General features: G+C 35.7%; 1 pseudogene; it reads left to right on the forward strand.

The window, feature by feature from the left end:
- Nucleotides 1-414: 414 nt before the first annotated feature.
- Nucleotides 415-1,634, forward strand: LOC142840746 (Y-box-binding protein 1 pseudogene; annotated as a pseudogene).
- The last annotated feature ends 20,036 nt before the right edge of the window (nt 1,635-21,670 follow it).

Here is a 21,670-nt window from a genome sequence, read left to right on the forward strand (position 1 = left end):
AAAGACCATGATGGGAATGCCCACTGAAACAATTTGCCTGAGCTAATACCAACTACAGCCGGACAAGGAAGGAAACAGCATAGGTCCAAACTAGTCCCTCTGAGTATGGGTGTGTCACATCCAATTCTTAAGAAACAGCTCTTAAAAAATAAAAGGGGGAACCCCTCCCCAAGATACTCTCACTATTGTAGAAGGAGCTGCCGGCTGCGTTCTTGCGGCCTGGCTCATGGCTGCCTAGCTAGCTTATGGCCTGAAATAATTACACGGAAACTGCATTCATTTAAACACTGCCTGGGAGTTCGATCAGTAGCAGGAGCAGAGAGCAGACCCCAGAGAGCCCTGAGAGCCACACCGCTGCCCCCGGCCTAGTCACCATCACACCCCAGAGGAGCCGCAGCCTTCACCGCCAGCCCCAGTCACCACCACCACAACCATGAGCAGCGAGGCCGAGACTCAGCAGCTGCTCGCTGCCGCCACTGCTGCACCCTCAACATGGCCAAAACCAAGCCCAGCTCCACCGGCAGCAGCACGGGGAGTGGTGGCCCGGGTGGCCTCACATGGGTGGCTCCCACCGGTGACAAGAAGGTCATCACAACGAAAGGTTTTGGGAACAGTAAAATGGTTCAATGTAAGGAACGGATACGGTTTCATCAACAGGAATGACACCAAGGAAGACGTATTTGTACATCAGACTGCCATAAAGAAGAATAAGCCCAGGAAGTACCTTTGCAGTGTAGGAGATGGAGAGACTGTGGAGTTTGATGTTGTTGAAGGAGAAAAAGGTGCGGAGGCAGCAAATGTTACAGGCCCTGGTGGAGTTCCAGTTAAAGGCAGTAAATACGCAGCAGACCGTAACCATTATAGACGCTACCCACATCGTATGGGTCCTCCACGTAATTACCAGCAGAATTACCAGAATAGTGAGAGTGGGGAAAAGAACGAGGGATCGGAAAGTGCTCCTGAAGGCCAAGTCCAACAACTCCGGCCCTATCGCAGGCGAAGGTTCCCACCTTACTATTTGTGGAGACCCTATGGGCGTCTACCACAGTATTCCAACCCTCCTGTGCAAGGAGAAGTGATAGAGGGTGCTGACAACCAAGGTGCAGGAGAACAAGGTAGACCAGTGAGACACAATATGTATCGGGGTTACAGACCACGATTTCACAGGGGCCCTCCTCGCCAAAGACAGCCTAGAGAGGACGGCAATGAAGAGGACAAAGAAAATCAAGGAGACGAGACCCAAGGTCAGCAGCCACCTCAACGTCGGTATCGCCACAAATTCAATTACCAACACAGACGCCCAGAGAACCCTAAACCACAAGATGGCAAAGAGACAAAAGCAGCCAATGCACCAGCTGAGAATTCGTCCTCTCCCTAGGCTGAGCAGGGCGAGGCTGAGTAAATGCCGGCTTACCATCTCTACCATCATCTGGTTTGGTCATCCAACAAGAAGAAACGAATATGAAATTCCAGCAATAAGAAATGAACAAAGATTGGAGCTGAAGACCTTAAGTACTTGCTTTTTGCCCGTTGACCAGATATGCTAGAACTATCTGCATTATCTGTGCAGCATGGGGTTTTTTATTATTTTTACCTAAAGATGTCTCTTTTTGGTAATGACAGATGTGTGTGTGTGTTTTTTTTTAAAAAGGTCTGGTTTTTCTCAATACACCTTTAATGGTTTTTATATTGTTTCATATCTGGTCAAGTTAAGATTTTTAAGAACTTCATTTTTAATTTGTAATAAAAAGTTTACAACTTGATTTTTTCAAAAAAAGTCAACAAACGGCAAGCACCTGTTAATAAAAGTCTTAAATAATAAAAATAAATAAATAAATAAATAAACACTGCCTGGCCCATTAGCTCTAGCCTCTTCTTGACTAACTCTCATATCTTTCTTTAACCCATATCTAATAATATGTGTAGCACCACGAGGTGGTGGCTTACTGGGAAAGATTCAGCATGTCTGACTTGGCGGCTGGCTCCATCATGTCTGTCTCACTTCCCTTCTTCCCAGCATTCTGTTCTGTCTACTCCACCCACCTATGTTCTGACCTATCAGGACAAGCAGTTTTCTTTATTAACCAATGAAATCAACACAAAACAGAAAACCCTCACACATCACACTATTGCTTTATTTATAAGAAATAGAAATTTTCTAAACAGTTCTTAGGACAAAGAATAACATAAGGGATTGCTGATACCTTAGAACACATGGATCCTTGTTTCTGATGACAAAATATCATTCACAACGCTCTTCAACCTAGTATTACACTTATCATATGTCTTATTATACTTCTCTTAGGATTTCAATGGCTCCCAACAGGAATATAAAATCTAAAATTTAAAAAACAAGAAGGTAGAATAAATTGGAATATGGTCAAAATAATGATGTATGGTGAACAATGCCTTAGGAAACTGTGAGAAAGGCTCTAGGAAGAAAGGTAGAGGGCCTTTTACCTCAGGTATATTTTGTTCCCTGGATTAATCTTGGGCATGCCTACTGTTTTAAACATTTACATTCAATGTATAAGATATGTTTATTATTGGTGGAAGTCAGAACCAAATCTGATTAGTGTGCCGCTAATCTGGATATTGCCTTCTGCCTTGCTTTCCCAGACATAATTTATAGTATTTGCAGGTAATTGTATTAAATTTGGTTTGTCTTAAGAAAGTTCTGGGAAAGGGCTACTCTGTCAATATTTAGTATGTGCTACCAGCATTTATTTACATGTTTTTTCTGAACTCAAGCAAATTTCCTTGAATTGCTGCTTTCTTTGTTACATTCATATATTTAAGTATACTGAAACTGAAGTAAGGTTGTCTGCAACATTAAACTATAGTCCACTCCATTCTTTTGGGACCTCAGATCCCATGTCCAGAGGACAAGGTTTGCACAGGTAGTCTGAAAAGTTGACAAATTGGTTACTTATGTGATTTTCATGTCACTATTATACCAGCAAACCTATCTTTTCACACCAGTCATTATTGTATCTTGCAGGGTTCACAGCTGAGTATGACGGATGATTATTTTCTCCTCCAATAGTATGCATAGCACATTTTAAGAATATACTAGGGAGTAGGAATTAAACTTTCATGGTGAGTAGAAACTGGATTTCTCCATATTCTAAATTGAAGGTTTTAATGTAATGATAGTCATGGTTAAAGGGATCTTAAAGTTGCTAGCAATGAAATTTTAAAATGCATACGCTGAATTGTAGATGGGGGCTGTTTGTTTGTTCCTGGCTTCCCAGACATGAAATAATCACACAAAAATTGTATTATTACAACATGCTTGGCCTATTAGCTCACACCTCTTTTTGGCTAGCTCTTATATATTAAATTAACCCATTTTTATTAATCTGTGTATCCCCTGTGGTTGTGGCCTACTGATAAGGTTCTGTCCAGCTTCCAGCGTCTGTCTACTGCAGTGGCTACAGGCTTCTCCCAGACTCTGCCTACTCTCTTGCTATATCTCTTTCAGTCTGACTATATTCTGCTCTATCATAGGCCCAAGTAGCTTCTTTATTCACCAATGGCAATAAAACATATTCACAGTATCCAGAGGGGAATTCCACATCACCTCCCCTTTTCTCTAAATGAAAAGGAAGGTTTTAAATTCATATAACAAATCAACTATCAAACAAGAATTATAGTTACAATATTTATATCTACTTTATCTTTTGTCATAACTGAGGAAAACTACAGCTATCTATTCTTTTCTATTAATGACTCCAGAAGGATATAATATTACCTAAGTAAACAAGAAGTGCATTGTAAGTAACCTCCAAAACTCTAGAACTGACAGAGACATTTTGCTGCCTGGACAGTCACCCAGAGTTCTTCTTTATCATTGGAGCATCCATATTCATCCCACAGGCCCATAGTATCTGGAAGATTTTCCCATGAAGCAGGAAATTTCAAAGACAGTTCTACCTACATTGGCAATTTGTCAGTCACTTTTTCTGTGTCCTGCTGAATGCCTATCAGACTCTTTCATGAAGCAGGAACTCTGAAGGACTATCTCATTTTAGGCAAGCTCAGCAGTCATTTCTCCATGTGTCCTGCACATCCATTTCATACAACATTACATCAAGATGTCTAGGCAAGGACAGTTTCTTGGCTATCAAACTACATAAGGAGCTTCTTCAATGCCCATCATCCTCTTGAAGTAGATTGGTGTTGCCAGGAACTGATGTGTCTTATTGTCAAGAAAAATTCTAAGTTATGAAGAAACTTTAAATACCATATTCTGTTAGTTTTTGGAAGACTTGAAAAATACCTATTCATCTGAAATATATCTCTGTGCATCTAGAAAAGATAACTAACATGACTACAAGCTTGACTATTACAGATGACTATTAACCCGTATTTTTTAATTATACATTACATTTTGAATGAGCTGCATAAACACAATCAAGAGCATAAATATACACATAACAAAATTGACCTTAAATCTGTATAAAAAAAACCCAAGATCTATACCAATGCAAAGCATTCATCTTTATATCATTTCCCCCTTTAAATGAAAACAAACATTTAAAAACAATAATTTAGGAAATTTGGGCATAGTTCTCTCCAAACTGCTTCCTGATTTTTTGGGGTAAAATATTTTCTTTTGGGGCCTTAACAGATACCTTTTGAGAGGTCTTGATCCATCAAACCACATTTAGTCTGTAAGGAATCCACAGGTTCTCATTCTCTGTGGAAACAAAAGCAGAACCTCTTTTACAAAGCAACATATCCTTAGACCAATATTTGGAAGTCAAGATACCTTGAAAATATATATGTTGGTTACGCTTAACATCCCCCAGAATCAAATATCTCTCTGTAGTCAAAAATTCAAAGAAAACACAGTAATACAAACAATCCAGGTTCTTTGTGTATTTTCCATCTTTACATGACTTATTTTTATTTACTTCTTTAATCTATGACTGTCTGTACTCTTTCTCCTTAAAATCTTCACTTGTTTTTAAACCATTTACTTCTTTTAAAACTATTTTTTCTCTCTCTCAAGTCTACATACATTTATCCAATACCATGACCCATTTAGTGGTGTTTTCCATCTCTATTTGTCTTATTGTATGTATATCTGTAATTATTTTTTGACCAGGAACACTTTTTTTAAAAAAAATGCTAAGTGGGCATGGTTAGGACCAACTCTGTGGCACTACTTGTTAGCTTCCCCCAGTCCAACATGTTGGAGGCATGTTCACTGCCTTGGAGAGCTCATGCACATTGCCCCAACTCTAGGGTCTCAGTGGATCTATGTCACCTTTAAGCAATTTGTAACATGGGTCTCAGTGGATCTATGTCACCTTTAAGCAATTTGTAACATGCTGCTCATAGACCCCCATTTAATTGCTTGGCCTCCTGAAAGAGCCAGAGTTTTTACTGCAACTAGCATGAACCAGGAAGCTGCCATTTAGAAACGAAATGGAATTTTTTTCTGCTACCACTGAATTAGGAAGACATCTCTTAAAGGAGCCACAGAGCTCCTGCTTGATGCCAGCGAACAAAGCCCATCCAAAAAAAAATGCAGCTAAACTTTGTTTTTGTGTGTGTGCCTAGAATTCTATACTAAACTCTCTCAGGTTTTACGTGAATTTATCTGACACATATTGGCAAACCAATCTGTAGTCCATGGCTGCTTGTTCATTCCTAGCCACTGAGACCCAAAATAATCACACAGAAACTGTATTATTATATTAATGCTTGGCCTATTAGCTCACAATTCTTATTGACTAGCTCTTATATCTTTAATTAACCCATTTCTATTTATCTGTGTATTGCCACAAGGTTGTGGCCTATGGGTACGTCCATCTTCACTAGATTTATGCTAAAATGTTTCACTTCTCAGTTTGGACACATTTGAAAATATTTTTGTTTAATTTTATAGGATAAATATGGAGTTATAATATATTAGTGTAACCAAGCTGATTTAAAAATCTTAATTATATTTTATTTTATGAAGTTTTCTATAGTCATTTATTTTAAATGATTTAAAATTATTACAGTGTAGTCAGGAAAACAATAATTATATCTAATTAATGAAATTTAAGAAAATAAAAATTTTACTTTGTTACCTAAGTGATGAGTATTAAGACAATTAATTTGATAAATTTAAGCACTCAGAAAGAACTGAGCCAAAACTTCTGGCTATTTTGTTTTCAGAGATGTGGAAATAAAGTAGTTAAGGACAAAGGATGAGGCCATAATATTCATATGTAATACTGGGTTATACAACAGAAAAAAATAGGCTTCTGTTTAAACAAAAATGATATGGAAATTTACCAGGTTCTTATTCTAATCACCAATATAACAACACTTTTATTGACTTCTTATTATATTAATCACTTTGCAAGTTTCAGAAATTCATGTGTCACTTTCTCTTCCATCTAGCGGCTTATAGTTTAGTGGGAGGAGGCAAGTTTTATATATATAAATAATGTAAGCCAAGCAAGAATAAATGTTAAGAAATGGTTTTAAAAGTTCTTTGGAATTTAAAAAATAAATATACAAGTGACTAGAAAAAATCTTTTAGGACACAATAGAGAATGTCAAGGTCGAAATGAGTGGGAATGGATTGATTTAGAACTAGAATCAGTGGGGAGTGAACTGAGGGCAAAAGAAATAGAATAAAGAGACAATAGACAGTGATGAGAACAATTAGATGCTAAGGATTTTACAGTTTCTGAAGAAACAGTGTTAAAAATTAAACTTTAAAATGAAAAGTAAAAGGACAAAAAAAAGGAGGAATTTCCAAGTATGTCAGTTTAGAAGAGGTTTTTCTGCAACTACTGTCTCTTCAAGCTTTAACCTAACCAAATGTGATTCTTCTCTGGAGACTGCAGGGGGCAGTCTGACGCTTTCTACTGTTCTACTGAGGACCAGAAACTAAAATGTGTATTTATTCTCTCTCTCTCTCTCTCTCTCTCTCTCTCTCTCTCTCTCTCTCTCTCTCTCTCTCTCTCTCTCACACACACACACACACACACACACACACACACACACGGTCTTTATACACAGATTACCAGTGAGGTAATCGATTTGGTCAGACAATCAACAAAACCTGTTTTACTGGCGACATTTTGACAAAAATCCTAGTTAATTGGCTTAAAGTTTCACTTTTCAGATTGATTCCTCAATCACACACGATCTACTGCAAAGTGCTGTTTTACAATGTGTAATATGCTAAATATTAATCTTATTGTTTGGGTGAGGAAATGGATGGACAGTAAGTGGGAAAATGACAATTATAAATCGAGACAAAGACAGGACACCAAAACAACTGATTTTACTGAAACCTGTCATTTGATTTCAAAGGCAGAAATGACATTTGCTCCATTTCATTTGGCTTTGCCACAGCATTTGAACACAAATTGTATTTCAATGAAAGTTTATCCAATTGTTTCTTCTGTGAATAATAATTACTTGCATACACTTAAGTGCTTTAAGATTTAATCCTTATAGAAAATGAATATGACAGACATTACATGTCAGTATTAGCATTTTACAGATGGGCAGGCAGAAATTCAGCTAGAATTAGTTTCTTGCCCAAAGTTTTAAATTTGGTGTTTTAAACCTTAGACTAAATTAGAAGCTGGAATTAATACTGTTTACTTTCTTATCTACAGTATTATGCTCACCAATTCCTTTGTTTATTAAAATGTAGCACTTTTCTATCATTTTGGAAACCTCTTAAAATAGTTTGATTATTTTAGTTAACTATTTGCACCCTCAGAAATAAAATCAACAATTTTGTTTTATATCTTTAGTCAAATTATTTGAATATTTTCTGAAACCTGAGAAAGTTTGCACAAATAAAAAAGCTAGGAGGTATTTTTGTTCTGATTAATAAAACCAAAGGAATAAATAAAGGTAGAATTTCAGTTACGTATTCAGATTCTTTTGTTCTCTATTTATAACATAGAATGCTGCATATTTACCCACGCATTTTCAGAGCAAAGTAGAATACTAGGAAGTACTGTTTGTTTAAAAAGAAAGGGTTGAATATTTATTAGTGAAAGTTATGATGCTTGCTTTAGTAATTCAGCTTCAGTACTGCAAATATTGTCCTTGCCAGCATTTAAAAAATATTGATGATAGGAAATGCCAGCTCAGGATGGGGCGGATATAGTTCTATTTAAATTGTTTCTCCTCCAACAATTCTCTTCATTCTGGGAAAGAGTCCAATTCTGACACTCTCCTGTGTTCTGGGGTGTAGAATCCTTCATTTGAGGAGCATCAAAAGCAATCCTAAGGGGCTCTTTAAAAAAGGACAGCAGCCTGGGAGGGAGACTTCAAACTGTTGGCAAGGAGACAAATAAAATACACTTCACTTTTAAATGAATGCAAAATATTGTAAAACTGTGTCTTAGAGATTATTCCCAACATGCAGTTTCAAAAACATTGGTCTGTGTTCACAAAGAAGGGGGCATACTTAGCCCTAACCTCTGAATAATAAGTATTCAAAATGGCCTTTTCATGAAGATTCTCATTCATAAGTTTAGGCTTGTCATTTTTATTAGCCAATTTGAACGTCTTGGGAAAAGAGAAAAACAAAACATTTTTTTCTGTTCCATTCTATTTTAAGTGAAATAATTGAAATGATTATCTTTCATTCATAATTTAAAAAGTCTCTTCGAGAGTTTGACATCGGATAAAGTTTTGAATTCACTTTTTAAAACATCTCATTTGAAACATGAATGTGTGCCTAGTTAGTGAGAGTTGTTTTTCACCTCAAAGTGAAAGTAAAGGGAAACTTGTATCTGCTCCTCTCAATGTTTTTCATTGATTTTATTTATTTAGTTGCATAGCCATGTGATTTCCCCAACTACTTAGGAAAATATATTCATGAAAATTCTCTCTAGCTCACCAGTGATAATGTATCATAAGAAAAGAATATAAATAATAAAGAAAAATACCATATAACTCCTACAGTTCACTTGGTTACAGCTTTTTACCCTTACAGATCAAGTACTGCATTAGGAATGTTAACTTTAGCAATATTTTCGTGGTCTCATAAAATTATTTGTTTCTGACAGTTTCTTGGGATACAACCTAATTTTAATTTTTTAAATTTAGATTTATTTTTGTTTGTGTGTGTGTGTGGGGGGGGATGTATACCATTTCTTCCTTCTACCATGTGGATCCCTGAGATCAAATTCAGGACAGCAGGTTTGACAACATATGCCTTTACTCACTCAGTCATTTAATTGGACCATGACTTCATCTTTTAAATTAAACTTTTAGAAGAAAGGAAAACATTCTTTATTTTTCTTAAAGTCTTAGAAATTAAATCTCTTACCTGCCTTTAAATCTGCCACCCTGATTCAACCCTTCTTGTTCCATTACCCCTTTTAAAATTTTTATACCCCTGCTTTCTATCTCTTCTCCCTTGAAAGTCACATTCTTAGCCCCTTACTAATTTTTTGACCTCTGTGGGGGTATTCCAAATAAATAATATTTAAAAATTTAAAGTTAGCAAAAAAAAAGAAGAGAAAGACTGCAACTGTTTAATCTTTCTGGGTCTGGGTTACCTAGGAATGATTATTCCTAGCTTCATCCATTTGTCTGAGAGTGTCATAGTTTGACTTTTCTTAATAGCTGAATAATATTTTACTGTGCAAATAAGCGCCATCTGGATTATATGGTCATCACTTGATGAAACTATAAAGAACTTGAGCTAGACTATTTGCATTCTTTGGCTGCTGTGAATTAATCAACTCTGAACTTGAATGAGCATGTTGTCTACAATAGCGTATCAAGTCTCTTTCATAAATGCTTGTGTTAGTTTGAATGAGAAATATTCCCTATAATCTCATGTATTTAAACCCCTGGTCTCCAGTTAATACAGTTTAGGAGAAGTTTAGGAAATGGGTTCATGTTGGAGGAAGTATGTCACTAGAGGTAGGCTTGGAGAATTTAAAGACTCATTCTGTTTCCAGCTTGTTCTCTCTTCTGTATGCTGTGGTTCAAGGTGTAAGCTCTCACCTTTTTGCTACAGTTTGCTTGTTGCCATGCCTCCCAACATGATGGACTCTTCCTTCTGAAACTGTAAGCCCACATAAACTATTGTGTAAGTTTCTTTGTCACAGTGTTTTTCTCACATCTTCAAAAACATAACTATGCAATGTCCACGAGTGATATAGCTGGATTATGTGTACATCTATTTTTGGATTTTTGAGGAATTCTACACTTATTTCCATTGTAACTGCAGCAATTTGCACCCTTATCAGCCACAAAAAAGTTCTTCCATTTCCCAAGATCCATTCCCGCATTTGTCACCATTTTTTAAAATATCTAAGCCATTCTGACTAGAGTAAGATGAAATCTCAAAGTAGTTTTAATTTTTATGTTTCTGATGGCTAAGAATGTTGAACATTTAAAAAATATATTTCTTAGTCATTTGGATTTAATCCTTTGAGAACTTTCTGTTTAAATTTATTTTATTTGGGTAATTAACTTTATGTTTAAGTTTTATTTATTTCTTTTTATATTATAGATACTAACCCCCTGTCAGATATATAGATGGTAGTTTTTTGTAAATTCTTGGGCTGCCATGAATTTAAAAGCAGCTACCCTATAACAGGTCAACAATGCTCATACTAGCTACAACAGGGTATTAAATAAAAATCCCAGTGACAAGACATTTCAAAGTTTCCACTTTTGAAGTTGTTGATCAGTAACATCCCATAGACTTTTTGTTTACTTTATTTTATTTCATTTTTTAATTGCTTTATAATAATACCATTCAAGATTTCCACTTCCTCCCCTCCTCCCATTTTCCTCCCACTCCCCCACTCACCCTCCTCTCTTCCCCTCCAGTCCTAAGAGAGGGAGGACAGGGTACCCTGCCCTTTGGGAAATCCAAGGCCATCCCCCCTCCATCCAGGCTTAGGAAGGTATGCATCCAAATAGACTAGGATCCCCAAAAGCCAGTACATGCAGTAAAGACAAATCCCAGTGCCATTATCTTTGGCTTCTCAGTCTGCTCCAATTGTCAGGCACATTCAGAGACCAGTTTGATCCCATGCTCATTCATTCCCAGTCCAGCTGGCATTGGTGATTGCAACAAAATAGTTTTTAATAGGTGAAAATTTTGAAATATTTAAAGGTTTTATTTGATACTTATATAAATTGTGACTGAACACTTATAGAACACAATAATTTTAGAGAGATTGTTCATTATAATATAAAATGATCAGGAGTTTTAAATATACTTGAGTTCATTTCTAGTATAAAAACATACTTCATTCTACCTATAATATATTAAAGCAAAAACTGAAAAGAGAGGATGCTGCCAAGCATTCTTGATTAACATAGTTAAAGAGTGGAATTATGTTTATTATAATCATGGTATTGTGAAAATGACCTAAAGCTGGATCAGTAGCCCAAACTTATTTAGAAATTATGTATTTAACCTGTTTCATTTTGTCTTAAAAGTAAGTATGATGGCAAAATGACTAAATAATAAGCTGATTAAAAAAATAGAGTATATAGTCCTGCCTACACCTGGAAGAGGAGGTGAGTGTCTGGGCTACCAGCTGGACAGCCTTGTTCTTTCTGCCTTAGCCCAATAGGGGTACATCCTGTACCTCACCCCACCTACTGTACCCCCAAGTAACCAGGCAGCAGCACCCTTCCTGCCCACCCCCATTATCCGCTGCTGCATCACCCACCACCAGAAACACAGGCTTCATGTTCACCTGGAAGAAGAGTGACCACGAGAGCCACAGGCCCCACCTGCAATGATTGGAGAAAGTAATGAATAGACAGCAGTGAAAGAATACATCCGACAACATAAAGAACAATATAGCAGCACCAGAAACTAGTGGTTCCAAACAGGAAGAACTGAGCACCCCAATGCAGATCACGCAGAAGAAAATGAACTTAAACACAACTTTATGAAGATTATAGAGGTCCTTAAAGAAGAAGTGAAAAAATCCCTTAAAGAAATGAAAGAAAAGACAAACAGAAGATTGAAAGAAAGCAATGAATCCCTTAAAAAGCCAAGAAAACCAAGAAAAAAACTATCAAATGAGTGAGGAAATCTGGGACACTGTAAAAAGACTATCCCTAAGAATAATAGGGATAGAAAACTAATTGTCTTCAAGGCACAAAAATATATATTTAATAAAATCATAGAAGAAACATTTCCCGAACTAAGAAGGATATGCCTGTGAAGGTACAAGAAGCTTATAGAACACCAAATAGACTGGACTAGAAACAAAATTCCTTTCAACCCATAATAATGAAAACACTAAACATACAGAATAAAGAAAGAATATTAAGAGCTGTAAAGGAAAAAGGCCAAATAACATATAAAGGCAGACCCTTCACAATAACACTTGATTTCTCAATGGAGATTCTGAAAGCCAGAAGGTCCTGGTCAGATGTTATGCAGACATTAAGAGACTATGGATGCCAGCCCAGAGTACTATATCCAGCAAAGCTCCCAATCATAAAAGACAGAGAAAACAAGATATTCCATAACAAAGCCAGATTTAACCAACATCTATCTATAAATACAGCCATATAGAAAGTACCAAAAGAAAAATTCCAACCCAAGGAAGTTAGCTGCACCCATGAAAACACAGGAAATAGATAACCTCACATCAACAAACCCCAAAGAAGGGAAACACATGAACATTACTACCGCTACCAACAAAACCAAAAATAACATAAATTTACAATAACTGGTCATTAATCTCTCTTAATATTAATGGAATCAATATACCTCTGAGAAAACACAGGCTAATTGAGGTACATGGAAAAGTTTTCTGGACACTATGGGCCTACAGGCTGAAGATGGATGCCTCAACAGTACAGAAGAACTTTGGGTGACTATCCAGGTAGCAAGATGTCTCTGTCAATTCTAGAGTTTTGGAAGTTCCTTACAATGCACTTCCTGTTTACTGAGGTAATAGATCCTTCTGGAGTCTTTGATGGAGTTGAAGAATAGAGAGTAATAATATAGTTTTCCTTAGTTACGATAAAAGATAAAGTAGATATAAATATTGTAACTGTAATTCTTATTGGATACATGTTTTGTTATATGTAATTTTACTATGTTAAACTTAAGTCCTTCCTTTTTGTTTAAACAGAAAAGGAGAAATGGTGTAGGTGGTATTTCTTTCTATGTGTTGTTTGTATTGGTTAATGAATAAGGAAACTGCCTTGGCCTGATAGGGACAGAACTTAGGCAGGCTGGGAAGACAGAACTGAATTCTGGGAGGAAGAAAGCAGAGGGGGAGAAGCATTGGATCCTATGCCTGAGATGGATGCCAGTTAGAATCTTTCTCGGTAAGCCACTGCCACGTGGTGATATACAGATTAATAGAAATGGGTTAAATTAAGATGTAAGAACTAGCCAATAAGAAACTAGGGCTAATGGGCCAAGAAGTGTTTTAATGAATACAATTTCTGTATGGTTATTTTGGGGCTAAGCTAGCTAGGTGGCCGGGATGAACAAGCAGCCTCTCCCTGCTACATAAGACAACCCAAGAAATTTAGTCTAATTTGTTTTCAGACTTTGGAAATCATTATGTAAATTCTTAAAAAAATACATAAAATGAAAATATCATAGAGATAGCTGTATTACTCCTAGGTATAGATATAATTTTAGCCAAATTAGTATTTAGAAAAGAACGATGCCTCATCACATAATAATCAAAGCACTAAACACAGGGAACAAAGAAAGACTATTAAAAGCTGCAAGAGAAATACCTAAGTAACATATAAAGGCAGTCTTATGACAATTACATCCAACTTTTAAACGGAGATTCTAAAAGCCAGAAAGGCATGGACAGATGTGCTGCAGAGTCTAAGAGACCATAGGTGCCAACCCAGACTACTATACCAGAAAATTTTTTAGTCACCATAGATGGAGAAAACAACATATTCCAGGATAAAGTCAAATTTAAAAAGTATTTTCTACAAGTCCATCCCTACAGAAAGTACTTGAAGGAAAACTCCAACCCAAGGAGATTAATTATACCCACAAAGCACAGACAGTATATAACCTCATAACAGCATAACCCAAAGAAGGAAAACCCACACATGGACAAACACATTACCAATACCACAAGCTACAACAAAGTAAGAGGAATTAAAATTCCTTGATCATTGCACTGAGTTCACCAATAGTAAGATGTAGACTAATATAATGTGTGCAAAACCAAGAATCATACTTCTGTTGCATATAAGAAACATACCTCAATATCAAAGATAGATATTATCTCAGAGTAAAGAATTGGAAAAATACTTTCCAGCAAATGTCCCCAAGAAGCAAGCTGGTGTGGCTATTCTAATATTTAACAAAATAGACTTGTAACAAAAGTTGCAAAAGAGATGGGTACGGATACTTCATATTCACCAAAGGAAAAATCCATTATGATGAATTTTCCATTCTCAACTTCTATGCCCCAAAACACCACTAAAGCTTAAAGCACACATTGACCCTCACTCACAAATAGTGGGAGACTTTAATACCTAATATAATCAATAGATAGATCATCCAGATAAAAAAATTAAGCAGAGAAATACAGGAGCTAACAGAATTTAAAGACAAAATGGATCCAACAAAAGATTTCACCCAAGCAGGAATGCATTGTCTTCCCAGCACCTAATGAAACATTCTTCAAAACTGACCACATGCTTGGTGACAAAGAAACTCTCCACAAATACGAGAAAATTGAAATAACTCTCTGCACCCTATCAGACTACAATGGATTAAAATTGGGTTACAACAACAACAGGAGCAACAGAAAGCCTACAAAATGATGGAAACTAATCAACTCTCTACTGAATTACTACTGTGTCAAGAAAAAAATAGAAAGAAATTAAAGATTTTCCAGAATTCAATGAAAATGAGTGTACAATATATCTAAACCCATGGGACACAATGAAAGGTGTTCTAAGAGGAATTCCAAAGCACTACGAATCCACAGTCACCCTGATACCTGTTGATGGAAGTTTTTGTCCTGCTTAGTCCCATAGCCATTCAGTTCCAAATAAGCACACAGAGGCTTATACTAATTACAAACTATTTGGTCTATTGCTCATGTTTATTACTACCCAGCCCTTACAACTTAAATTAACCCATAATTCTTATCTATATTTAGCCAAGTGGCTTATTACCTTTTCTCAATAAGTCATTCTAATCTTGTTTCTTCAGTGTCTGAGTGGTAACTCCATCTCTGCCCTTCCTCTTCTCAGAATTCTCCTAGCCTTGTCACCCCACCTGTATTTCCTGTATAGCCACTGGTCAATTAGTATTTCATAGAATTAGTACAAGTAACACATTTTTAGAGAGTGCAAAAGTATTTCTCAAAGCATTTCCTCCATTTTTCAAAACCAGAACCTGAAACCCAATCTCCTTTGTTTAGTTTTTTTTTGACCATTATCCATACAAACTTATAACCAACACTCTATCAAAGACATACATCAATAATCCATATTTTTGGAACATGGACATAGTTTTCTATTTTCTAGGCAACTTCCTGATAACTGAGAGTGTTTGTGATCTTTGGAGTGACCCTGAGAAAATTTAGGATTATGATCAAATACTGAGTGAGGTCAGATGATCTCAATCAGTCACCTTGAAGCTGTCCTAGATGTAGAACTCAGAAGAAATTACAACAGAGGTGCTCTGTGTTGTTGGATTATCGAGGCAATACACTCCTGTCAGAGATTTTTCAGGGGGGTTCTTCTCAATCAAACTTGGTTTTTCTTAACCTAGAATGAATCCACAGCCTTTCATTTTCTGTGGAAACAACAGTAAAACCTTGTCCCCAAAGTAACATATCATTTGACTTTAATTTTGAAGTCAAGATATTTTAAAAATATATAGGTTGGTTTAATCCGGCGGTATTTATAATCAAAATCTTTTAGCAGCTGTTGCTCCTTCCTAAGCAGAGAAACACTTCAAAGGCAACAAGATAACATACAGAATCTAGGTTCTCTGTGTATTTTCTGTCTTTACACTTTTATTGCTCTATTTCTTTGCTTAAGGGCTTTTTGTTTTCTTTCCCAAGCCTATGTATACTTTTAAACACATTGCAAACCATTTAGAGTTTTTTTTCCCCCCATTGGGATCTGTCTTTACTATACATTTCTATCTGAACATATGAGTCTTTATGTGGTATTGCTAGGATTAAACTAGTCACTTTGATGTGTGGTTCAACTTCATTTCTTTACTTCCTGAGAAATTAAATTCATGGCAGAGGTACTGGCTGGAGTCGTATTTATTGCCACAACTCTGTGGAGTTTCTAGGTCCATATCACCACCAAGAAGCATTTTATTGACTGCTCATAAACTCCATTTAAGTGTATGGTAGCAGGGCCTCTTAAAAGAGCCATGTTGTTTTTGCTGCTAATGCTGTGTCAGGAAGGCTCTAAAGGATCTGCACATCTGCACCTCTGCTTGCCTGTAAGCAGAGTCCACCCACAAAAATGTTGCTACCAAGAAGCTTTTCTGGACTCTGTTTTTTATGTCTAGAATTCCTTTCCAAACTACCTCAGGTTTTATGTGGATGTAGTTTGCAAATGTTTGGTATCATTTGTAGACAGAAGTCTGTCCTACCTAGTCCCGTAACTATTCAGTCCCCAATGAAAATACAGAGGATTATATTAATTATAAACTGTTTGGCTTATTGCTCAGACTTATTACTATCTATTATAACATAAATTAACCCAAATTCTTATCTACATTTGGGCACATTACTCAGTACCTTTTCTCAGTAAGTCATTCTCATTTCTTTTCAGCTTGGAAATGAAGAGGTAATGCGGCTGTGGTTTTGCTCTTTCATCTCTCTAATCTCTCAGCATTTCCCCCTGGTGTGAGACAATTGTCTCTATTCTCTCAATTATATTTTAAATAAATGTGATTGGCCAGTAGCTAGGCAGGAATTATAGGTGGGGCAAGTAGGCTGGAAGTAGAGGCAGGTCAATGAGAACAGGAGAATTCTGGGAAGAAGGAAGTCCTAGTCTGAAATCATGACCCAGCCACAGAAGAAGCAAGATATGTCTGCCTTGTCAAATAAGGTTCTGAGCCACGTGGCTAACTCAGACAAGAATAATGGGCTAATATAAGTTATAAAAGTTAATAAGAAGCCTGGGCTAATGGGCCAATCAGTTTATAACTAATGTAGACCTCTGTGTGATTTCTTTGTAAATGACTTAATGACTGCAGAAACCAGGAAAGACAGAAAATTCAGTCAAATCTCCCAATATGTTTTTCTGGGTTTTTATTATTTAGACCTATCATAGCACATACTACATATACCTAAACTATAAAACATTTCAATAAATAAAGAGAATTACATATCAATATCCCTTATGAACATCAATGTAAATTACTCAATAAATTATTGGCAAAGAAAATCCAAGAACACATCAAAAAGATCATTCACCATGATCAAGTAGTCTTCATTCTAATGATGCAGGGATGTTCAACATAAAAAAAATCAGTAAATACAATCCACCATAAAAACAAGCTGTAAAAAATACACATGATCATTTCATTAGATGCCGAAATTGACTTTGACAAAATTCAACAAACCTTCATGATAAAGATCCTGGCAATATACAACAAGTTGATAGCCAACACCAAATTAAATGGAAAGAAACTCAAAGCAATTCCACTAATTTCAGGAACATGACAAGGTTTTTCCACTATCTTTATATCTATTTAATATAGTACTTGAAGTTCTAGCTAGATTAATAATGCAACTGAAGGAGATCAAGGGGATACCAATTGGAAATGAAGAATTCAAAATATCATTATTTGTAGATGGTAGGTGGTATACATAAGAAAGCCCCAAAATTCTACTAGGAATCTCCTACAGTTGATAAATACCTTCAACAAAGTGTCTTGTTATAAAATCAACTCAAAAAATCAGTAGCTATCCAATACACAAATGATAAAAGGGCTGAGAAAGAAAGCAAGGAAAGAATACCCTTCATAATATATGAATATTGCTATAAATAATATAAATTATCTTGGTGTAACTCTAACCAAACAAATAAAAAACCTGTTTGATAAGAACTTTAAGTCTTTGAAGAAAAAAATGGAGAAGATATCAGAAGATGGAAAGATTTCCCATGCTCATGGATCAGTAGGATTAACATAGTAAAAAATGGATATCTTATCAAAAATAATCTATAGATTCAATGCAATCCCCTTTAAAATTCCAACACAATTCTTTATACAATTCTAAGAATGATATTGAACTTTATATGGAAAAACAAAAAAAAAACCCCAGGGTACCTAAAATAATCCTATACAATAAATAAATTCCAGAGGTATCACCATCTCTGATTTTGAGCTGCCCTACAGAGATATAGAAAATGAGGGATCAGGTGGTAGGATTGAGGAAAAGAGAATTAAAAAAGATGATTGGAAAAGGGGTCATTTTAGGATAAGGTAAATACCTAGTGCAAGGGAAGTGCTAAGAGATCTACAAGAATGACCCCAGCTAAGATTGCTAGTATTAGGAACATGTAGCCTCAACTGGCACTCTCCTGTGACCAGGTAAGACTTCTAGTGTAGGGATTAGGATAGCAATACAGCCACTTAACCTTCATTCAACAGTCTGTCTTGCCCTACAGAATGTGCTGTGGTAATGGTAACACATAGATTATGGGAGTGGTCAACTAATGACTGTTCTAGTCTATACCCATGCCAGAAGTGTGAGGCCATCTGTGACATGATCTGGATAGCAATGACAGACATGGTGGATGTTTCAGACACTTAGGAATAAAACCAAAGATTACTGGCAACAAGAAGATGCAAAATGTATCTACCCTAATTGTCTTCAGAGAGACTTCATCTAGCAACTGATGAAAACAACTTCAGAGTCTCACAGCCAAACATTAGGCCAAACTCAGGGAGTCCTGCTGAAGAGAGGGTTTGTAAGAACCAAAGGGGTCAAGGACATCAAAAGAAAACACACAGAGTCAATTAACATGGCCTCGTAGGGGCTCATGGAGACTGAACTGACCACCAGGGAGCCTGCATGGGACTGACATAGGCCCTCTGCATATATATGACAGTTGTGTAGCTTGGTCTTCTTGTGAGACTAACAGTGGGAACAGGCACTGTCTCTAATGCTTTTGTTGGCTTTTCGAACCCCATTCCTCATACAGATTTACCTTGTCCAGATTTAATATGAGGGGAGGTGGTTAGTGTTACTACAACTTGATATGCCATATTTTGTTGATATTCATGGGAGGACTGCCTTTCCTGAAGAGAAAATAGAATGGATGTGTGAGGGGTGCAATAGGAAAGTGGTAGGGAGGGCCTGGGAGGAGAGGGGGTAAGGAAAACTGTGGCCATCATATAAAAATTAAATAAATTATTATTAAAAACTAATCTGGATATTCATAAACAGATGATTGTATAAAGATAATGTGGTAATGTACAATATAGAATTTTATCCAGTTCTAAAGAGAATGAAATTAAGACATTTTCAGTAAAATGCACAGATCTAAAGTTCCTTGTATTAAGCAAATTACGCCAGATTTTGAAAGATAAATATGTAATATGTTTCTCTTATATGTGAATCTAAATTCAAATTATATATATATATATATATATATATATATATATATATATATATATATATAAAATAAAAGTAGAAATGAGACAGTGAAACTGAACAAAGGGAAGGGAAAGAGATGAGAAAAGAGGTTATTAGAATATATGTCATGGAAACAGAAAGGAAATCTATTTATGATGCAAAGAAAAAGGAAACTAGTGAGAGGAATAAAGTACTAATAAAATCATGGGGGAATTAATAAGAACAAAGCATAATTGTATACAAGTACGAATGAAATGTACTTCTTCATGTATTCATCAAGAAATACATAAAAACTTAAAATTTTATTATATGTAAGGACACAAGTAAATTAAAAGAAAAGGAAAGAATTTATTGCATGCAGATAGTCAAGGCAAGAAAGCAGAAATGTTGTGAAATAATCTTTATACACTGAGTTTGCGTTGCCCTCATTGGTGTAATAAAGATCTAATTTATCAATAGCTAGGCAGGAAGAGGTTAGGCAGGACTTGCAGACAGGTAGAGAACTCACTGGGATAAAAAGGAGTAGAGTTGCTAGGAGATGCAGGGAGAAGGAAGATAAACATACTATGTTAAAAGAAAGAGGTACCAAGCCATGTGGTAGAATGTAGATAAGAAATATGGGTTAATTTAAGTTGTAAGAGCTAGTTAGTAACAAGCCTAAGCTATTGGCTGAGCATTTATAATTAATTTGATGTCTCCATGTGGTTATTGGGGAATAGTTGGTAGGACATTAAATTCTGCCTACACAGAAGTGAATACATCAGACAGAGTAGATTTTAAGCAAGCAAATATGCTATGTGAGATTGTATTCAATGATAGTGTCAATTGCCAAAGAAAATCTTCCAATGTAAGCAGATATGCACTGAAAAATAGATTCCATAGGTTTCCCAATAAAGGAGAAAAGATTTCAATATTACTTGAGTCCACACATAGACATCATTGAAAGAAAACCTGACAGTTGTACAAAGGCAGTTGAGACAATAAAAACCTATTTCCAGTAGTTGATAAGATAACCAGAAAATCAAATTTAATTTAATTTAAAAGATAATATGGACAACACTTAACATTAGTTTGACTAGAGAGAAATAACAAGAACTCTATTCAACATCAGAAGAATAATTTTTACGATTACATGGAGAAAACGTTCAAGAAAAATCCATATATTTGTCTTAACGTGATTTTTCTAACCAGTGTGAAATGAAACTAGAAGTTGAAAGTGTAAAGAAAAAGAGAAATACAGAAATAAAGGGAATTAGTAAGTATGTTAAAGAGGTATGGGACATGTGAGAGAATGGGAAGGCAGGGTTATAGAAAGTATGATTCACATATGTTATATGCATATATGAGAATGTCTTGATGAAGTCTATTATTTGAACTATTAATATTCTCAAAAATTAGTGTTTAAGGGGCATGGATGGATATTTTCAAAAATAAAACATATATATGCTGAACATATCTATGGAAAAATTTTTTAAAAATTAACTGACAGATAATGAGCAAATAAATGTTAAAATATACTAATTTTAAAATTCAACACTACATATTCACTATAATGTCACAATGGAACATCCAATTATATAGTGTTACAATTTGCAAAAAAATATTATTTATCACTTACTTATCTATCATATATCTATATATCTTGTGTATTATTATTTTCTTTCTCTTACACTCTGGAAAGATTGCATCTAAAGATGAAGTAGGGGAGATATGTGGGAGTAAAGTGAAAAGAGAGAAGAAGAAAGGGATGTAGATGAGAAAGGGAGGAAAGAGAGAAGTGAAAGAATAAACAGAGAGGAGAGAAAGAGATTCCTAATTATTCCACGGTGTATAATCAATGTCTAAGGTAATGGTAGAAGTAAGGGAGGAGAGTGACATATGTACTGAGACAATACCGGATAAGTGTTTAGTTGATTCTAGACCTTTGAGTCATGTCACCGTAATTGGTGATCCATTATCATTGAAATATTAGTTTATAACATATTATAATTAGAGGTTATTTCTCTATCTGAATACATCAGATTGTCACTGCAGAAGTCATAATGCATTAATAATTGTACAGAATAAAATATTTTTCTGAAGAA

This window comes from Microtus pennsylvanicus, chromosome X (genome assembly GCF_037038515.1).
Source record: "Microtus pennsylvanicus isolate mMicPen1 chromosome X, mMicPen1.hap1, whole genome shotgun sequence".
Classification (NCBI taxonomy): domain Eukaryota; kingdom Metazoa; phylum Chordata; class Mammalia; order Rodentia; family Cricetidae; genus Microtus; species Microtus pennsylvanicus.